Consider the following 10,220-nt stretch of genomic DNA (forward strand, 5'->3'; position numbering starts at 1 on the left):
CTCATTTGTATTTCTTCATTTACTGTATTTCTGTAAACTCAAGCAATCTTTCTCTGCAGAAACCTCTATGAACAGATCACAGCCCATAAAGATGAAAGTGCTTTAGATGATGCTCAGCAGTGTGTAGTTGGGTGGTCAAACCATGTAGTATTAAGAATGAAGTGTGTTATATTTGGTGCAAAAGTTTGCATTTGGTAAGTGTTTATGTAGTTTTCAGTGCTGTTCTTCACTTAGCAGGAGAAATTAGGTGTTTTGCACTTTGGGTGTGTGGTTTTGTGAATTGTGTTTAGTGTTCTGAGAAACTGAGCAATTAAAAAAAAAATGTGTGTTAGCAATCGAGAAAAGCTGTATTTCAGTTTTCAGATGCTCCTTGTTTTATCATCTGTTCAAATCTACTGTCTGAAATATAGCTGACACTTGTTGAGCAGCATGAAGTGTTGGATTCCCATCTGTTGTTTACCGTTTACATTATTTGTTAAGTTGTATCAAGATGTGCTTCAAGCTAAGCTGGAGATGATCATTTACAGATTTGTTTGTCCATTTAAACGGTGTAATTCAATTTCTTCTTAACTTTCACATCCATCACTCACTGAAATGTTCAAAGGACTGTTAAATGAACTTTGAGCGGCTCTTTGAAAAGATCTCATGTAACAGCTGTCTTGATTTTTATTCTTGGCTCCACATTGAATAAAGAATCCAGTTTAAGATACTGGTGGTTCCTTTTAGAGCTCTACATGGTCAGACAGCCTCCTTTATCTCTGATCTCCTACAGCGCTGTATCACTAGGAGGTCAGGAACGTCTCATGATCAGGGCTCGCTGGATTTACCTCAGACTTTAAAGTGAAGGTGACCTTTGCTTTGAAGTCGGGACTTTTCATCTTTGGGAGTCACTCCAGTGAGACAGAAGTGAACGCTGTTCAAAAAGAAGCTGAGGACCAATAAGTTTAGTGTGGCTTTTATAGATTTAGTATTTTAGTATGGTGTGTATGAGTTCATTCTCTTAATATATTATTAGGAACATTTCAGAAGTCTTTGCTTCAAAAAGAAAAAAGTTACACGCTTAATGGAGATGAAAGTGTGTGTTTGTGTGTGTGTGTGTGTGTGTGTGTGTGTGTGTGTGTGTGTGTGTGTGTGTGTGTGTGTGTGTGTGTGTGTGTGCGTGTGTGTGTGTGTGTGTGTGTGCAGGGGCGTAGCTGGGGGGGGGAGGTTAGGATGATTCCAAGGGCCCAGCACTGGGGGGGGGGGGCCCAGAGAACACTATTATTATCTTTTTATTAATATGGTTTTATTATTATCCTAAAGTAAGTTAATGTAAATGACTCAAAAGTATAATTGCCTGTATTAAAAAAAAACGTCCCAAAAGAAACAAACAGGTGCTTGTTACTCTGTTTGACAGAATGAGCACCCCTCCCTTCATTCATTGCATGGTATGGGCGCCTGAGCAATGGAGCAAGCGGAGCAGGTGCATCCCCACAATTGACCTTGGGGGAGCAAACGTGTGCTTTTGCACCCCCACTTTTTGATCATATGAAAAATATGACATTTCCCCCCCAATATATCACTGTAAACATAAGTGTGTAATTTCAATCGAATTAATAATACGCAATGAAAGAACTTGTGCTGATTATAGACACTTAATAGCGAGTTTTTAAGTTTCCAAAGATTGTGACCCCCCCCCGCATTTCGCTCACAATGGTTTGATCAACTGCCTCCCACCCACAGCAGTCCTGATGCAGGTAGGCTGAGTGTAAATCACCGCGAACAGTCTGTCATTGGTGGCAGACCTTTTCAGTAAGTTGTTCAAACAAAGAATATGTTAGACATGTCTTTACTTCTACCACTCAATACAATAAAACACATTTATAATCATCACCTTCTCTTCATTTTCGCTGCATTGAATTACAGGTCACTCTTTATGTTAGCTAGCGGTTAGCTGACGTTTGCTAGCTAGCTAGTAACATCAACCAGTGTGTGTGTTTGACTAGCTAGCTACCTGGTAGATCGAACCCCATTAGAGTTTGAGTTTATTAGGATCCCCATTAGCTGTTGCATGACAACAACTAGTCTTCCTGGGGTCCACACAAAACATAAAACATTGCATTCGACAAGACTTTTACAGAACAGTAAATACAAAATAAAAAACTTTTCCGAAGTCCATTTTCCTTCAAGCATTGACTTTCATATTTTCCATCATATACCACTTATTTTCTGATTTCATTTCATTGGAAAGAAAATAATGATAATAAAATAAGAATAAAGTACTTATATCTATCTGCATTTACAGATGCCAGCCTTCAATTATCTTAAGGTACAACTACCTGAAATGAAAATAAAAGAAGAATGAATTATAGAATGATAGAAGATAATATGATAGAAGCCCATCTCCTACTGTAACTAACCTGCACACTGTGTGTGTGTGTGTGTGTGTGTGTGTGTGTGTGTGTGTGTGTGTGTGTGTGTGTGTGTGTGTGTGTGTGTGTGTGTGTGTGTGTGTGTGTGTGTGTGTGTGTGTGTGTGTGTGTGTGTGTGTGTGTGTGTGTGTGTGTGTGTGTGTGTGTGTGTGTGTGTAGCCAGCCAGCCAACCAGGTAGAACATGGCAGAAAAAATAAAAAATCATGTATTCAACCCAGTTCAGTGTATTCATACGTGTATTGCTCTCCTGTGTAGAATGATGTGGTGGTGACAGTGCAGACTCAGGGAGGAGGCAGAGAAGGAGAGAAAGAGACACAAGAGTTACAGGTAATGGAAATATCAGTCAGCTTAAAGTGTAGGATAACATAACAAATTAAGACACAAATACTTGGATAATATATTCCCCCCTCTCTCCCTTTCTTTACAGAGTAGCATAAAGATTGTGTATTCAAACCAGTTCAGTGTACTCATAAGTTTATTGCTCTCCTTAATGTAGAATGATGTGGTGACTGTGCAGACTCAGGGAGGAGGCAGAGGAAGTGAGAAAGAGACCTAGGATAACATCCCTAGTCAAAAAATGCTATAGGAATCTCTATACGTTTTTGGAACCCTATAGGAATCCTTTAGGATCCCATAGGATTTTGAGACAGTTCTGTGCTCTATATTGCAGGAAATTGCACGTACAGGTGTTCATTAAATTAAAACAATTCTGCCATGGAGGTGGTCGTGCCTGACCCACTCCAAACCACCCCTTGCCTGCCAGTTACTAATCTTGCACCCCCACTTTCAACTATAACTAGGCGGCACAGCAGTGCACCAGCAGCTTGCAGCTTGAACAGACTGACAGGAAAATGTCCTCTACAGCTCATGAATCAGGAGCTCAGAAACGAAAGAAAAAACGTCAGCAAGAGGAAAATAATAAAAGAGGTCGACAGATAGTCACCAAGTATTTTCACAAGAAAGGTATTTATTCACAGAACTTGTTTTGAAGCCCATAACAGCTTAGCCAACATTTTGTGGCTGACGTTAGCTACCTGTTGCTATCAAAAATTAGATGAGTGTCGATGAGCCCAGTGAATTTGTATGGCTCCGACACAGGATGCCACAGATACTGAGCCACCTGTAGTGGTGTCTGAGGTAGAAGATCTGCTATCACTTGACCCAGGGTTGTTCCCAGCTAGGATGAGTGACAAGGACAGGGCAACTATTGTAAAGAAATTAGCAATGCGAGAAACAGATCAAGAAATTCCACATGATTCAAAGGGAAAGAGATTTCCAGATTACTTGAAATACACCAAAGCAGATAAGGGTAGGGGAAAAGTGAAAAGGGACTGGTTGATTCACAGTGAAAGTGCAAATGCACTGTTCTGCATACCATGTGTTCTTTTCTCCAAGGAGCAAAAAATACCCTCTCTTAGTGCTTTGAGTAGTGACCAGGGATACAAGATGTGTGACGTCGAGTGGCGTCGCATGTATGATAAATTCCCAAGCCATGAAACAAGTAGGAATCACAGGGACTGTTATTTGCGATGGAAACACCTACAGTGTTCGGTTATGACTGCATGTGGCGTTGATCATCAGTTGCAGAGAGAGCTACAGTCTGAAATTGAGAAAAACAAAGCTATCTTGCAGAGACTCCTTGATGTCACTCTGCACTTGGCAACGAGGAATTTAGCTTTCCGAGGTAAAACGCATGCTTTGGGCGATGTCCAGAATGGAAATTTTGTAGGTACGCTAGAACTTTTGTCACGATATGATCCACTCTTGAAAGACCACTTAGACAAAATCAGGACATCCAAAAAAGGAAGCCAGCTAACTCATTATCTGAGCCCAGACATCCAGAACGAGTTTATTGAATTGTGTGGGGGAAAGGTTTTAAAAACCATTCTGACGGAAAGGGAGGATGCCATATACTATGGAATCATTTGTGATGCAACGCCTGACATTTCCCACACCGAGCAAAATGTTGTGCTCATAAGATATGTACATTATAATGAAGACACAGGCGAATGGGAGATCACTGAAAGATTTATTGAATTCAAAGATTTCAACGGAAAAACAGGATGTGAAATAGCAGGCATGATGGAGAGTGTGCTTCTGGATCTAGGGATAGACATTAGTGATTGCAGGGGGCAAGGGTATGATAATGGGGCGAATATGTCAGGGAAAATCAAGGGAGTCCAAGCACAAATACTGAAAAAGAATAATCTTGCTACTTTCTCACCTTGTGCCTCCCACACGTTGAATCTGGTAGGCGTGCATGCTGCAGAATCGAGCCCTGAAGTATCCAACTTTTTTGGTTACATTAACCGCCTCTACACATTTGTAAGTGCCAGTCCATCTCGTTGGTCTATATACAAAAAGAAAACAGGTTGCTCTGTACATAGGCTATCTGACACTCGCTGGAGTGCGAGAATTGATGCTGTGAAACCTGTAGCAAAGCACCTACCTGGTGTCATTGAAGCCCTTGCTACCATACTGAGCTCATGCAGTCTCACAGGTGAGGCCAGATCTGAAGCTGTTGGTCTGAGGAACTACCTCATGTCATTTGATGCCATTGTCCTTCTCACCATTTGGGTGAAAGTATTGCAATCTATTGATGACAGAAATGTGATACTCCAGTCAGGGAAAATCTCAATAGAGGTGGAGGCAGGTAATGTTGGTGCACTAAGAGATGAGATGCAGACTCTCAGAAATGGATGGGATGCTATTCTGTCTGAGGCATGGTAGCTAAGGAAATGGAGGTTCCACCTCATTTCAAAAAAGAACTTTGCCGTGAGAGGAGGAGGAAGAGGTTTCATGATGAAACTGCTGAAGGAACAGGTCAGGAGGATAGGCCAGAAACAACATTCCGTAACACTGTGTTTCTCACTGCCATGGACCAGATCATGAGTGACTTGGACACTCGGTTCCAAACAACAGCAAATATTGTTGAAGAATTTGCTGCCATACTTAAAATTGGGAAGTTGAGTGACAGTGTCATGGCTTCTGTGTGTCAGCCACTGAGGGAGAAATACTCACAGGATCTCACAGATCAGTTTGAGAGTGAGATAAGGCATCTCAATAAAATATTTTCTGCCACTTTCCCCCCTGATTGTAGCTCTCTTGATCTACTGAATGCAATATACAAGATGGAACTCCAGAGCATTTTTGGAGACGTTTGCATTGCCCTCAGAATTTTCTTGACGCTCCCAGTTACCGTAGCTGGTGGTGAAAGATCATTTAGTAAGTTGAAACTTATCAAGAGCTATTTAAGATCTACCATGTCGCAAGAGAGGTTGAACAGCCTTGCAATGTTATCGATTGAAAGCAAGCTGGCTCTGTCACTTGATTTCAAAGAGCTCGTAAAAGATTTTGCCACCAAGAAGGTCCGGCGATTGGCGTTCGGGATTTAGGAATAAAAATCCAGTCTATGACAGGATTGTGGGATGTTTCCCTATAGTAAGCTGACAGGCTACAGCCCACATTGTGAACAATTACTATCTGATGCATAGTCCTCTCGCACTACATTTTTCATTGTTTGCTGTAAGTGTGTTCATGTCCTGAGAGTTTATTGTTTTATAATTATGTTCAAATCTTCAGTTAATTTATACTTTTGTCCTTGTGTTGTTCAAATCTTAATTTAATAAGTCAAAGAATGTTGAGATTTTTTGTTTGTTCATTCCTGTATTGGGTGTAATTTTCAATTAAATAGACAGAAGATAAAGTTGATAGTCAGTGCATGTTGATTTCTTGCAGTCCATTACAGTTCATTAACTTCAACAGGGTTTTCGAGGTTGGGTTTCATCGTGTCGTTTTGGGGGTGGACGCAAGGTTCTGACCCCACCAGTATCCAAGAATCCTGAATTGTCCCCACCAATAACTCAACACTTGTCACTCGCGCCTCCTCGAATTACTTGCGCGTGTAACAGGTAGGGCTTTAGCACTCTGCTGAGAAAGGCAGCAACCCGGCCGCTACAGCAAAAAAGCTAGTGCTCTGCCCGCGACAGTTCAAAATCTGCTTCGTAAAAGGTATATCCAAGCAGGGAACGATTGTATACTACAGAGCACATCAAAATGTAAGTGTCTGTCAACCTAATAGTGTGCTTGAGTAGACTATTTGTGTTGGAGATGGGATTACAGAGAGACAGGACAAGTAACAGCTTTTGTATGTTGAGTATCAGAAAACATTGTCACAAGAATAGGGGGAAATATGCCTAGCTAGTGCAACTCAAGGTTGTTTGGTAGACTATTGCATTGGTCCATTCATTGAAGATGAACGCAATGCGACATCCTGAACTGGTGCTGAACTGCTGATCCGAATGTATAGGTAAAAACCATATTATGCGTTTTCATCAATAAATAAATGGCCACATTTTTTTTAGCGTGCGCGCTAATGCGCACTCGCATGGATTGGGGGCCCACAAATAGATTCTTTCATGGGGCCCAGAATTTCCAGCTACGCCCCTGTGTGTGTGTGTGTGTGTGTGTGTGTGTGTCCTCAGTGAAGTATAGCTTCCAGCTGCAGCAGTCAGTTCAGTTCCTGTTTGACTGAGGGAGGTTTTTGTACGACGCTTTTTCACTGTGTGAACACATGCTGACTGTTGGGGTAATGGAAACTCTGACAGTAGTAAACTGCTGCATCATCAGCCTGGACTCCACTGATGGTCAGAGTGAAGTCAGAGTTTGATCCACTGCCTGTGAAACGGTCTGAAATCCCTGATGCTCGAGTGGTAGCATAGTAAACGAACCGTTTAGGAGTTCCTCCAACTCTCTGTTGGTACCAGGCTAAACGGTTCCCATTATAAACCCCCTGACTGGTCTTACATGTGATGGAGACGGAGCGTCCCAGAGCAGAGCTCACTGCTGCAGACTGAGTCAACGTGTACTGGCCTCTGGACTCTGAGGATACAGAGACAAAGACATAAAGCAGCGTCATGGTTTTGTCCGCTTCATTTCAGAGGGACGGATGTTCACAGAGGAGAGGAGTTTGATTCTCTGGACTTTACCTGTGAAGCAGCAGCAGAGGAGAGTCCAGATGAGGACGCAGATCAAAGTCATGTTCTTGATGAGGAGGATTTCTGTGGCTTCTGTTGTCATGAAGGACAGCTGTCAGTCATCCAGTGTTCAACTCTCAGGACTATAAAGTGTCCCAGAGCACTGGAGCATGGTGCTGCTGATGCAAAGTGTCTCTCTATGGAAATGCTCTGACTGACTCCAACAGGGACCTGGATTACTCTGATGATGCTGTTCATCAATGGATCCATCTCTCGGTCAGAGGATGGATCAGGAATGGGTCAGCGCTCACTTGTTTGAGGCTCTAAGTTCAATGGACACATTTTCTTGCAGTTCATTTCATTAAAAAGCTCAAATTAATAACCCAAAATAATCAATACCACCTAGGAAAAACTAAATGGAGGTTTATTATTAATCCTGATGGACAAACAAACATGTATTTATGGGAATTATGCACATTTGGAAGTTTAACATGTTGAGCTTTTATTAGACATGTATTGTTTCATTTAAGTGTTCAATTACTTTGATGAAAAAGTTGATCAAATCGTAAAAAAAACATATTTTGTGAACAATTCGTTTTTTGAAAGAATCATCTCAATGTTGAAACTTAAGAAACAACTTAATATTCCTTTTAAAGGTTTAAAAGGTTCACAAAAGAAACATTAGATACTTTTCCATAGTTTGTGAATCTGTTTCAAACATTTGAAGCAGTGATTATATAAAGTGGGTAAACTGTGGATGTGTTTGGTGAGTTTGTTTGTGTCAAAGTCAGAGAGCCGTGTCTCTCTACAGTGAGAGGTTTTTGTACGGCGGCTCAATGACTTTGTATCACTGTGGTACACGTTCGGTGGAGGAACCAGACTGGATGTTGGAAGTAAGTCAAGTATTCATTTATAAGAGCAATCTCTCTTTTGTTGTACTTTTTATTAAGCAAACTAAGAGAAATAGTTGCCTCTCCATGTCATTGTATAAATTCTTCTCAAATATTTTGCACTCAGAGGCTAGCTTTCCTCCAGCAAAAGAAGTTTAAATGTTTTCATGAGAGTTAAACATTGAACAGAGAATAAATCATAATTTCCACCTTTAATGGTGAAGTAGCTTCTTGAGGGCTGGTAGGTTTAGTTCAGTGAGTCAAAGTCAGAGAGCCGTGTCTCTCTACAGTGAGAGGTTTTTGTACGGCGGCTCAATGACTTTGTATCACTGTGGTTGACTTTTGGTGGAGGAACCAGACTGGATGTTGGAAGTAAGTTTCTGCACAAAAACTAAATATGATGTTGTTAAGAGATGTTTTAAATTCTGTGTTAGAATGTTTGAGAGATAGATTTTTATTATTTTAATCGTAATGTTTAGATAGTATTAGTATTCATGTCTTTATTTCTCTTCATCATTGAGCCTAAGTTGGAGCAGCTTTTCTTGAAATGTCTTTATACATTCCCAACATACTGTCATTTAAACAGCTTCAAATGTGAAATGATAAAACTGCTAATTTTACCTCAACTTATTTTAAATGTTTCTATCTCGGTTCTCCCCTCTGTTTTCAAAGAAATTACAAATACAGTTTTCATATACAGTTAAACAGAGTAAAGATAACGATGGATATTAAAAAATGTGTTGAATTCTTTCAGACATTATTTTAAAGTTTGTGAAACTGGGTAGTGATTGAGATTCACATTAAGCTCAATGTATTGCTCCATTTCCCGTATTTGTTCATTTATCCAGTAAATAATTTAATAATGGTTTGCAGAGTTCAGGTTTTGGAGGATTTTGACCACAACTTTTTAAATGCTTCCTAATGTTGTACTTTATTCCTAGTGTAGTCTGACCTATTTCAGGTGATTATGTGTGAAGTGTGTCTGTGCTGATTTGCATGAGAGGCTTCTTTAAGGGAAGTGAAACAATGTGTGAGTGAGAGACTGATGGAGCAGAACCAACATCTGACAGAAACTCCTTAAAGGAGAAACGCTCTCACAGTAAAGGTGTCCCAGTGTCTGCTGGTTGATTGACAGCTGTGTGCTCCCCGTCCTCTAATCTGATTGGTGTCTCCTAGGTGATGTCCCTCCCACCCTGACGGTGCTGGCTCCCTTCACAGAAGAGCTGCAGCAGGGGAAGGCCACGCTCATGTGCCTGGCCAACAACGGCTTCCCCTCAGACTGGAGTCTGGCCTGGAAGGTGGACGGCAGCAGCAGCAGCAGCAGCTGGGAGGTGAGCAGGAGCCCCGGTGTGCTGGAGAAGGACGCCCACTACAGCTGGAGCAGCACCCTGAGGCTCTCTGCAGACCAGTGGAGGAAGGTGGTCTCTGTGACCTGTGAGGCCACCCAGGGCTCCCAGACTCCGCTCTCAGAGACACTGAGGAGAGACCAGTGTTCCCAGTCCTGAGCGGACTCACTGGGACTCTGCTTTCTCTCTCACACTGCTCTCAGTCTGCTCTCTGGCTCTCAGGACATGTTTCAACATCAACCTGTTTTTGCTTGTGTCGATGGTTTCAACATTTTAAAACAATAAAGATTAATGTGTGTATTATAAAAGTGACATGTGTTCTGATTCCCTTTCTGTGAGATATATTATATAAAAGGGACCTTTTTCACATTAATTCACAAAATTCATCATACATTTTTTCCAGATTACTTGTTAATAATTGTTAGACTGTTGATGTACTTCCGCATTCATTTTGGTTCTGTCTATGTTATTAATTAGTTCCAATAACCTTAGCAGGAACATTTAAATGGTAAACCACAAAGCTCTTATAACTAATGTTTAATGTATTCTCTATGTTATGTTCATGCGTTGTTAAATATACCCTGAATTCATTCTGG

General features: G+C 41.1%; 1 gene segment (V, D, J or C); it reads left to right on the forward strand.

The window, feature by feature from the left end:
• Nucleotides 1-7,989: 7,989 nt before the first annotated feature.
• On the forward strand, nucleotides 7,990-9,936 carry LOC307015288 (Ig kappa-b4 chain C region-like). The segment is given in 2 exons: nucleotides 7,990-8,650; nucleotides 9,455-9,936.
• The last annotated feature ends 284 nt before the right edge of the window (nucleotides 9,937-10,220 follow it).

This window comes from Notothenia rossii (genome assembly GCF_949606895.1).
Source record: "Notothenia rossii genome assembly, chromosome: 8".
Taxonomy (NCBI): Eukaryota; Metazoa; Chordata; class Actinopteri; order Perciformes; family Nototheniidae; genus Notothenia; species Notothenia rossii.